General features: G+C 37.3%; 1 pseudogene; it reads left to right on the top strand.

The window, feature by feature from the left end:
• The window catches only part of LOC132313938 (G-type lectin S-receptor-like serine/threonine-protein kinase LECRK2), a 46,716-nt pseudogene extending 43,350 nt beyond the window's left edge, over window positions 1-3,366 (top strand).
• Window positions 3,367-12,106: the final 8,740 nt, after the last annotated feature.

Here is a 12,106-nt window from a genome sequence, read left to right as displayed (position 1 = left end):
GAGATAGTGATCCAGCACCCTCAGAATCATTATATTTATTTGTTTGCTTTCTCAAGCTCTTTCCTAAGAATGGCTTCCTTGCTATTTCTTTTCTATCTCTATCTCTCTCAATATCTCGCTCTATCTATTTCTCTCTCCCTCTCAATCTTTCTGTCCTTATACTTCTTTCTATATCTATTTCTTCCCCTATCTATTCTCTTAACTATTACTATAAATTATTTACTGCAAAGTCCTTTTAACTAAGGCAAGTAGAACTCATTAAGGAGTTTATTTGTTCTCTTTCTCTTATAATCGCCTGAAGTCAACTATCCCTAAGAGACTGCAAGTTGACAATTCACATTTGGACCATATATTTAGTTCTGGAACGCCCACAAATCTTAATTTAAGATCGGCTCTAGCCAGCCGATTTTAGCGTCAACACAATAAGGACCATCTTGAAAGTGTGATCATATCTAACACAATACCCAGTGAAGACATTAGTGCCTAAACACCATTAATAGTTTGTAACCATTAAAATTAGAGGAATGCTAATTGCAATCGTGCAAGCGACTATCATTTCACAGTCGCTGTTAGAATTGGTTAGTTTTAAATGCATTAATTACTTAAGTTTCTATTTTAATGGGACTCTACAAACATTACGTTTTTAGACAAACATACCCTTTTAAATTATATAACCTTTCTTCTTCTCTCCCCTTTTAATCTATCCATATAGAAATGTGTTTGCGTGTGTGTGTGTATATATATATATATATATAATAACTACTGTTATGTGAATGGATACTAAAAAAGGTAAATATATATATATATATATATAGACCGTATAATCCATTCATAAAAGATGGATGGATTCTGAAAAAAATAAATAAATAAAAGGAAGCAAAAACAAAAAAAAAAAAAAAAAAAAAAAAAAAAAAAAAAAGAGCTAGAAAAAAATCTGAAAATAATAAAAAGGAAGGTAAAAAAAAACGAGAAAAGAATCCACGTCAAAGACGGATTCTGAGATCGATTTTATATTTGTTCTTACAACTATCCTTGAGTGAATGAATTCTTTCCTCTCTCTTTTTACTTTTTCTTTTTCTTTTTTTTTTTGTTTTTCCCTATATATATATATATATATATATATATATATATATATATATGTTTCTTTTTGTTTTTATTTTTTATTTTTACAACTATCCTTATTTAAATGGATTTTAAAAAAATAAATAAATAATTCATTCACCAAAATAGTCGTAAAAAGAAATATATACGTGTGTGTGTGTGTGTGTAACTAATTTTGTTTTTTTTTTAAATCTCAAATCTATCTTGTATATGGATTCTTTTCTCCTTCTCTTTTATTTTTTATTATTATTTTTTTTCCTTTTCGAATTTTGTTCTCACTCTTTTTTTCTTGAGAATGGATTATTCTATCTATAGTTTTTTTTCCTTTTTCAGAATTCATTCACATAGCGGTAGTTATTATATATATATATATATATATATAGGCACACATTTCTATATGGATAGATTAAAAGGGGAGAGAACAAGAAAGGTTAGATAATTTAAAAGGGTATGTTTGTCTAAAAAAGTAATGTTTATAGAGTTCCATTAAAATAGAAACTTAAATAATTAATGCATTTAAAACTAACCAATCTTAACAGCGACTATGAAATGACAGTCGCGCACAATTAGCATTCCTCTTAAAATTATTAGATTGCCCTTAAATCAAAACCCTCGGTCAACAGGCTTCTTGTAATGAAATTCCACGACTCCAAAAGTCTTCAATCAGAAAATTTTTTTTATATCATAAACAATAGAATGGCCTATGACCCAAGGCACTTCTGAATTACAATAGGTGAGAATGAAATATAATTAGAATTTTTTAATTTGTTAACAAAAAGCACAAGTACAAATTGAGACCTAATGTGAAAATTTTAGAATAGACTTTTTGATATTTGTAAGAGCATTTTGGTACTTATTCCATGCATAACACTATTAAGAAAGCTCCCTCATGAGTCATGAGATTTTCATATCTAACCACTAAATTAAATGATTTATTTGATTTTTTACCAATCTCAAAAAACTGTCTCTAAATGTAGAGAACTCATGACTTGTCAAGAGGGAGTTCTCTCCTCATAGCATTACTCCTAATTCCGTATTGCTTGTTTTCTACTATCCTTTTGGATGTACAATCGGTGTAGTTAATGATAATGATTTGAAAATTCTTCCTTAAAATTATTTTTTTTAAAAAAATTAAAAAGTCACTATATTGATTATTCAATGGAAATGATAGAGATTAATTATATGCAACAAATGCTACAACTTCCTCAGTCTATATATGAAGATGAAGTTCAAGTTTCACTGTACCTTGCATTGTTTCTACTATTAACCAGGCACGATAGCTCAGTTCAGTTTGGTGGCTTTAGTTGATGCAAATCTATAAGTTTGCCTTCTTCCAATAGGGATAGTTCTTTATACCATGGCTTTTTCAGTACCATACCTCATCTCTCCCATCCTAGTTTTGTAGTCACATTTCACCATTGCTCAACCTAACAAAAACAAAACTTTGGGCTCATCATTCACTGCCACTAACAAAAACTCTTTGTGGCCATCACCATCCGGTGACTTTGCCTTTGGCTTCCAACGGATTGGAACCAGGGGTTTTTTACTAGCCATCTGGTTCAACAAAGTGCCTGAGAAAACCATAATTTGGTCAGCCAATCGCAATGATCTAGCACAAGAAGGATCCAAAATTCAACTTACAAAGGATGGCAGGTTCATTCTCAGTGCCAGGAGATATGGTCTGCAAATTTAGCCAACACCAGAGCTGCCTATGGAGCAATGCTTGACAATGGAAACTTTGTGCTGTCAGGCAGTGACACTGTCACTTTGCGGCAGAGTTTTGATGAACCAACAGACACAATCTTACCGACTCAGAGACTGAATTTAGGAACCAGACTCATTGGTAGCTTCTCTAAAACAGTTTACTCAAATGGGAGATTCAGATTCATCCTACAAACTGATGGAGATCTCATGCTTTACACCACATATTTCCCTCTGGATTCAAACAATACTGCATATTGGTCAACCAAAACTAGAGGCAGTGGTTTTCAAGTGATCTTCAACCAATCTGGCTACATCTACCTCGCATCAAGAGATGGAAAAATACTCAATTTCATATCTTCAAACACAGCTTCAACGGATCAATTTTATCAGTGTGCAATTCTTGAATTCGATGGAGTTTTCAGGCATTACATCTACCCAAAGTCTGCAGGCTCAAATGGTGAGAGGCCTATGGGACGGTCCATTTTGTCCTTCATACCTTCAGATATATGCACAAGAATTGTGCAAAATTGTAATGGTTGTAATTTATTTATATATGTATAATTGTGTGGTGAAAATAAAAGGAAAAGGAATGAAGAAAAAGAAAATGTTTCTGGTGGTGGGACCCACCACCTCTTTTAAAAGCTAAGAAACCATTTAGGCCTCTCACTTCTCTTCCTTTCCCATAACTATCTCTCTATCTCATTCTCTTTCTAGATTTTTCTTTTTCCTTTTACTTCAAAAATTCAAACCTTGATATCTCCCTCACCATTTGGAGTTTTTAGATGCCGTTTGCGGCAAATTAAAGAGCGCGTCGAGATCTTCGACTTGATTGAAGCAAATGTGGTTTTGGTGCACCCTAAGAATTTCAAATTCTAGGGTTTGGATTCGGCAAATTTGAGGGTTTTCTACAAAATTGAGGTAAGATGTTCTAATCCATAACTTCTTGGATTTTTGTGAAATTCTCTCTTTAATTTGACCTTAAGCATGCTTAATTTTAATTATCTTGTCCATTGCTATTGTGGTTGTATGTCCTCAAAATGAAGAATGTGTTTTACATGCTAATTGGGTTATATACATGGCTATTTACATTATTGTGAAGAAACATGTCTAATTTTGGTATATTGTGTGACTTGTGAATTCCCAATTGCTATGAAAATTGATGTTGTGGTTGTGAAATAATTGTTTTGAATTTTCTATCAAAAAAAATATATATATATATTAATAATAATAAAACGATGATGATGTAGAAGAGCATGTAAAATTTTATTGTTGAATTTGGCATTCGGAAGCATGAAGCATTCATACATTCATTGGGAAAAGTAAAAGGGAAAGGTTCGTTTTAAAAAAAATGAAATTGTTATTGGGAAAAAAGTTTTTTGGAATAGTGTTTGTGAAAACCCGGACGCCTAAGAGGCGCCTAGTGGTCTATGGTATTAGTGTAGTGTAGAGAGGACTAGGGATTGGGCTAACTAGGCCGGATGCAATGCCATGGAGGTGCCTTGTGGTCGTGGATAGTTAGTCAATCCCCCTTTCGTGGTGCCTTGGGTCGGATTACACTAACAGTTTGGAAGTTGAAACGAAATTATTTTGGAAATAGTGAACGACATGGGCATGGCATTGCACTTCATTGGCATATACGGTGTATTTGTGACTTGGATGACATTGTGTTTATATTTGACGTTGTGGATATGGATTGCATCCCTGGTATAGTATGATCATATTCTCTTGATTTTTATTCTATACGTGGATTCACGGGGTCATAAAAGGTGTGTCTTAGACACCTCCTACTGAGCTTAAGCTCACCCCATTATTTTAACATTTTTCAGGTTTGGGAAAGGAAGTGGTGGACGACATTCCTCCACAGGTTTTGATGGGTTAGTGGACTGTTTGACCTATTTTGTAGTTATGATCCATATTATTACTATTATTATTTATAAACCCTGGGATGACACGTATATTATGTATTGCCATAGGAATGAATGGTAACGTCTTTTGTTGACCTCAGGTTCGAGTAAGGACTTGGTTAACTATTCGGACCCTCGGGTTCGGGTCGTTACAAAATTGGTATCAAAACAATGGTTCGAATATCATTAGGATGACGGGTAGAGGCCTACCTAGGATTGCACGAGAAGTTGAATTGCATGTTTATATGGTTATGTGTTAAGGTGCTTAATTGTTGAAAAGTATGTATAACTGATTATTTACTTTATTGCTTTTGTGTTTACGGTTTTAAGAGACATGTTTCCTTGCTAAGTGTTAACATGCTTATATGCTTGAATGTTAAAATATATGTTACATGGCTAGAATGTTTATGTATTAATGATTGAAAGCATGTTATACGTGATTAGATGGCGAGCTGTATGTATGGGTTATGGCATGTAAGTGGTGCATTATAATGTGACAGACAGTTGAGTACGGGTTGTGCAAGTGTGTATTATATGAGATGATGATGAAGATGAACGGAATATTTAATTTCACATAATAATTTAATGGATTCATTGGTTAAACTTATGTGATAGGACACGGTTGTGTCAAGGGTTATGCTTCGATTATTGTGTATATATATAAGTATGTCTTATGTATATTCCTATTTTTTCTTAAGTGTTTATGCGATCAAGCATAGGATGGTTATGTGAGTTTTGACCTGAGTAGGAGATGAGCTCGGTTGCTCCAGGGTTGTTGGGTACTAGTTCTTATCGAACTACAGGTGTTAACTTCTAGGTCATGGATTGAGTTATTGGGTGTGTAGTCATTTTGATCTTCTTGTTGCATTTTGTATGGTGCTTAGAGCACGACTTTAGAATGGGCTCGCATTTTATGGCACGGTGTCTATGTTGTGTGTGAGTTTCATGCATCTGTGCGTGGGTTCTTGTGACCGTGGAGGTCAGGTGTACGAGTGAGGGTTTCGTAGGAGAAATGTATGACCTTAGGGGTTTAGTGTTTGTGACTTAGGTCACGATTTAGTATTGAGGTTCTCTTCAAACCGGTTTGTGGTGAGTGTGATAGAGGTTGTTTGAGTCACGAGTGTAGTCTATGGGTTGTAGACGTGTATTTTGGGTATTTTGGTACGGTCTAAAGAAGCATGTTGGTTTTGATTGTTAAGGGGAGTTGTTGGACTCTATAAGTCTAGGGTGACGTAGGACCGGTTGCGGGATGTGGATCATTTCGTGGTCATGTAAGAGTATGTCTTAGAGACATCATAGTCGAGGGTGATTCCCATTTCGGGAAGTTACAGGAGCGTGTTGGGGGTAATTAACTCTCGGTGAGTTGATTGCATGGCTTGGTGGATGAGCAGGATTATAGGTTGTCACAGTTGTTGAGAGAGTCTCGAGGTGGTGTATAGTGGACAATTTTAGCTGTGTAGTGTAGGATTGCACGATAAGGTAGGTAGTATGGAGTCATTGGAGTACTGGGTCATTTAAGGACTAAGTGAAATAGGATAGGTACGGTGTATCTAATGGATTGTGTTTTTTAAATTGAAAGTTGTGGACTGGAGTTGAATTTTATGTTGTGTCTGGGGTACGGGAAAGTAGTACATGTTGTTTAAGGATCCGAAGAGATAGACAGATGATTAAAATGATTAGAACGAGGGTGATCTTGTAGGTCTAGTTGGTAGCCCCATTTGACTTTTATCGGGGCCAAGAGTGGTCTGAGGAACGGTGAAGAGGGGGAGGTAGTGACGTTGAACCTAGGGTATGAAGTTTTATTGTTTAGGCACGTAGATTGTCTTAGGATGACTGGTTTGAGTAGCTAGATAAGTGTTTGTGATTGATTGCCCCGTTGATGGTTTTGAGGTGACAGTTGAGTGTTGAGCATTTTGAGATTTGTACTCAATTTGTTTTGAGGATTTGTCAGCATGACATTGTCGTATGGAGGTTCATTCCTAGTGGTAAATAGTGGCTATTGTGGAAGGTACCAAGAGTAATGCTTATTCTTTTGTTATGATGGTGTCATCGGTTGAATTGTTTGGTGGTGACTTAGTGATGTGGTGAGATGAGAGGTTTGAGTTGTCATTCAAGGATGATGGTAGTAGAGGCGTTATGGCGTGATGTTTAGTATTGATAAGCATAATGGTTTGGGGTATGATTAGAGGGTGGTTTGGAGATTATGAGTTGTTTGTTGTATGTTTTCAGGTAGGTGATGGGGGTTGTGCATCAGTCGAGGTGATGGTGAGCAGCTTAGTCTTTAGAGCTAGTGAGGACGATGTTGCTAGATAGGCACCCTTTTCTTTTCACGAGTTAGTGGGTTGTTGTGACTGAGGTCACGAGTTAAATATGTATAGTGATCAAGGCAGTATCGTCTGGGAAGGTAGTGATGGAACGGGTGGTAAAGTGTCATTTTATGGCATAGGGGTTGTCAATTGGGAGTGACGGGATGCGATGTCTGATGGGTTGTGATCGTTTCTAGTGTTGGTGTGTTGTGAACATTGATGCTCTTGTCTGATGGTTGTGTTGTGAGTTGTATCTTAGTAATCGATGAATGGGTGGTAGGGATTTGATTGGTTTTGGTTAGCATGGGTGTTACGGGGTATCGTATGCGAAGTTTCTGTGTTGATAGTGTATGATGGTCCGTTAGTGGCGGGGTCGCCTATAATTGAGTTCGTAGTTTCGTGCAGGTATCCATTTGGTTCTTCTCTTTGTGTGTAAGGAGTTTAGTTCATCTCAGGTGAGATTGGGTGTCCATGGTTGGACAGTTGGTGTGTAGCATGTGACAAGGTGTCGGGTGCATTCAGGTGCGAGTCGTCAGTCTCTTGTGAGAGGGGGTTTGTTACCCTTTCCGTTTGTTCTAATCCTGGCAAGGACGTCTTTTGTCATGAGACTTGTACTCCATCTAGGAGTTGGGCTCGTCCGTGGGTAGACGGATTTGTGAGCAATTTGTTACGCTGTTAGAGTTCATCGATTGAGGTCTTGATTGAAGGGGTTGACTCACTCCCACGGGGGGAGGTGAAGTCTTCGGTTTTTGTAGTGTTTGTTTTGAGAGTGGTTTTGACTGGTAGGATGTGAGGCACGGGTTGCTGAATAGGGGTTGTGTTTCCGATATTTAATACTAGCGGTGATGGCTAGGAAATGTGTCGCGAATCACAGCTTGAGGATAATTAGGTGATGTGATGTGACTCATGTATTTGGATGTTTTTAGAGGTGATTGATTCTAGCAGTGTCTTGAGGACAAGTGTTTATATTGTTTGAATGTTTTGCAACTAAAGCATGATTATGGGATTCCGTTGAAGAACTGTAGGAATGATTGACCTTGGTTTTTAAGGTTTCAAGCATGAGATAGTCACATTGTGTGTTTTGATGGGGTAGGAATTGAATTGAGTAATGTTATGAGTTGTTTACCTGGTGTGGATGTTATGAGGAAATTAGGGATCTTTAATGTTGGTCGATGATTGTGACGTTTGGTGTTGTGTTGCTTTTAGTTTGTTATGATTGTGTGATCGAGGAATGATTGTCGTGTTACATTTAGCATGTTGATATGTGACTGTATAGTTGTTGAGGTTATGTGGAACAATGGGTGGATAGTGAGTGGATCTCTTGGTTGTTTTGTGGACTGTGTGTTTGAGGTTTAGACCTGAGAATAGGGATGACATTTGTGTTGAGACCGGATCGAGGATGAGAATGGCCTGGCCAACCATTTCTCCTGAATCAATCCCTCTTTAGCACGATGTCAAGTCAAAGGTCCATAATTGCTTTAGATTGTCAGGGATAGTGAGAGTACGGTATTGCGGGTTGTGTCGGTGTGACAGTGTGGATTCGGATGGTTTGTTTTGGGTGACGAAGTGTGTTAAGTAGTACCAAGTGTCTGGTAAAGGGTTTGCGGTATGATCATTGATTATCGAAGATATTGTTTTAAGGATTTGGGTTCTAGGTACAGGATAGTACGTTTTATTGCTCTGGTGACTCATGATTATGCAGTCGTTGGGAGATTTGTTGTTTAGTCATCTTGAGGATGATAAGTTTAGTGATTACTGCTTGATGTGGTTGGTAGTCGTTGTACTGGTATGTAATGGTATAGTTAAGTGTTAGGTAGTGAGTGTTCGGTCTGACAGAGATGTGTAGATTAGAGTTAAGCTTGATTGTGTCATGAACAGGGTTCCTTGTTTGGGATTTTGTGTGTCCTTTAAAGGATGGGCTGAGATAGGATATTGTCATGTTCGGTGGTCTAAAGATCGTTCTTCTTTCGGGCTTCAGAGTCTTGCGTAGCAGTGTAGAGTAGAATGATGTCCGTTGAGAGTCGGATATAGCGCCTAGATGGTCTCGTGTTCTGATGTCGTGAGTAATGAGTACCCTCATAGGGTGGTAAGCATTGTGTTTTTGTGACAATGGTGTATGATTACCTGGTGACGTCCGGTGTCAAAGGAAATAATGTTGGTGAGTTCATGATTTTAGGGTTTTGTGAGGTGTTCTAGGGAAGGTGTGTGGTTGTGGGTCTCCTCCTTTAAGGAGGGTAGATTTCGAAGGCGAAATCTTTTAAGGAGGGTAGATTGTAATGGTTGTAATTTATTTATCTATGTATAATTGTGTGGTGAAAATAAAAAGAAAAGGAATAAAGAAAAATAAAATGTTTTTAGTGGTGGGACCACCACCTCTTTTAAAGGCTAAGAAGCCATTTAGGCCTCTCACTTCTCTTCCTTTCCCGTAACTGTCTCTCTCTTATTCTCTTTCTAGATTTTTCTTTTTCCTTTTGCTTCAAAAATTCAAACCTTGATATCTTCCACACCATTTGGAGCTTTTAAATGCCATTTGCGGCAAATTAAAAAGCGCGTCGAGATCTTTGATTTGATTGGAGCAAATGTGGTTTTGGTGCACCCTAAGAATTTCGGATTCTAGGGTTTGGATTCGGCAAATTTGAGGGTTTTCTACAAAATTGAGGTAGAGGTGTTCTAATCCATGACTTCTTGGATTTTTGTGAAATTTTCTCTTCAATTTGACCTTAAGCATGCTTAATTTTAATTATCTTGTCCATTGCTATTGTGGTTGTATGTCCTCAAAATGAAAAATGTGTTTTACATGCTAATTGGGTTATATACATGGCTATTTACATTATTGTGAAGAAGCATGTCTAATTTTGGTATATTGTGTGACTTGTGAATTCCCAATTGCTATGGAAATTGATGTTGTGGTTGTGAAATAATTGTTTTGAATTTTCTATCAAAAAAAATATATATATATATATATATATTAATAATAATAAAACGATGATGATGTAGAAGAGCATGTACAATTTTATTGTTGAATTTGACATTCGGAAGCATGAAGCATTCATGCATTCATTGGGAAAAGTAAAAGGGAAAGGTTTGTTTTAATAACAAATGAAATTGTTTTTGGGAAAAAAGTTTTTTGGAAAAGTGTTTGTGAAAACCCAGACACTTAAGAGACGCCTAGTGGTCCGTGGTGTTAGTGTAGTCTAGAAAGGACTAAGGATTGGACTAACTAGGCTGTATGCGACGCCTTGGAGGTGCCTTGTGGTCATGGATAGTTAGTCAATCCCCCTTTTGTGACGCCTTGGAGGTGCCTTGGGTCGGATTACACTAACGGTTTGGAAGTTGAAATGGAATTGTTTCGGAAATGGTGAGCAACATGGGCATGGCATTGCACTTCATTGGCATATATGGTGTATTTGTGACTTGGATGACATTGTGTTTATATTTGATGTTGTGGATATGGATTGCATCCCCAGTATAATATGATCTGGTTCTCTTGATTTATATTCTGTATGTGGATTCACGAGGTCATAAGAGGTATGTCTTAGACACCTCCTACTGAGTTTAAGCTCACCCCATTATTTTAACATTTTTCAGGTTTGGGAAAGGAAGTGGCAGATGACATTCCTCCACAGGTTTTGATAGGTTATTGGACTGTTTGACCTATTTTGTAGCTATGATCCATATTATTATTATTATTATTTATAAACCCTAGGATGACACATATATTATGTATTGCCATAGGAATAAATGGTAACATCTTTGGTTGACCTTGGGTTCGGGTAAGGACCCGGTTAACGATTCGGACCCTCGGATTCAGGTCATTACAAAAATACAGGTAGTGGGGCTTGTGGATTTAACACTTATTGCATACTAGGAAATGATCAGAGGCCAAAATGTGAGTGCCCATCTGGTTACACTTTCATTGATACTAATGATCCATTGAGTTCATGCAAGCCAAACTTTTCTCCACAAAGTTATGATAAAGGATCACAAGAAACAAATCTTTTTGGCTTCATCGACATGCCCAACACGGACTGGCCACTGTCTGATTATGAGTACTATCAACCCGTGACTGAAGATTTTTGCAGAAATGCTTATGTTATCAAAAAAAAAAAAAAAAAAAGGATCGAATAGGAGTTTTGAGAACAAAAGAGAAAATTAATGACAAGAAATTAAAATGGCGCACACACAAACGAGACAAGTATTTACGTGGTTCGGCTATGCCTAAGTCCACAGGGAGAAGACAGAATAATATTTCACTATGGAAATAAAGAGATACAAGGCAAAGTGGCGCACACCCAAGACCCAATTACACCTAAACTCTGTCACTCTAACTAATATTACAAAATTCAATCAATTGATGATTTGGGATGCTTTGAACCATGGAGGGCAAAGGCTATTTATAGCCAAAATGGGACACCAAAATGAGACTACTTGGTGACCACTCAAAAGACTTGCTGGGCACACATTCTTGGAGGCCAAGAATCTTAATGACATCATGGGTGATGCAAGCCTCAACTTGAGCCATATGTTCAACAAATCTCTACCTTGGCGAAAATTCAAATGAGTTACTGTATCTCTGCTAAACAAACTGTCTTTTCCACAAAACAAATTAATTAAGAATTTTAGTTAAGTTTGAGTCATCCTCAAACTTAACCCTCGGGCTCTCATTCTTCAATCCCTGCATGTCTTACGCAGCCACAAGCATACCTCCGGTATTTGTGTCAAACTCTAAGTGCTTACTAAAAGCAATCTCAGAAATTCCAAGTTTGACATCTCCTTCAGCGACCTTCTCCAACTGCCGACAAACCATTGGCTCGTAATGAAAAGTCATCTTCTCACCCTTGTGGAGAATCGGACGTCCGTAACTTTTCCTCGCATCTCTATTGTGATCAACTACTTGCCTCCTACACATCTTAATGGCACTCGAATGGACTATCTCATTGCCACTAAGATTATTGCTAGTCAATATCACACCTGTCCTCATGGGTCTGCCTCCCTGCAAGGACTGCTGCAATTTTGGTTGCCATCTGAAAACGGATTTCATTCTCCCACCACGTTGTGTAGTCCCCTCACAACCTTTTTGAGAACTAGGAT

This window comes from Cornus florida, unplaced genomic scaffold (genome assembly GCF_030987335.1).
Source record: "Cornus florida cultivar Cherokee Brave unplaced genomic scaffold, ASM3098733v1 CherokeeBrave_3.0.0_Hap2_Chr06, whole genome shotgun sequence".
In the NCBI taxonomy this organism is placed as follows: domain Eukaryota; kingdom Viridiplantae; phylum Streptophyta; class Magnoliopsida; order Cornales; family Cornaceae; genus Cornus; species Cornus florida.
This window is presented reverse-complemented; position numbering and strand designations above follow the sequence as displayed.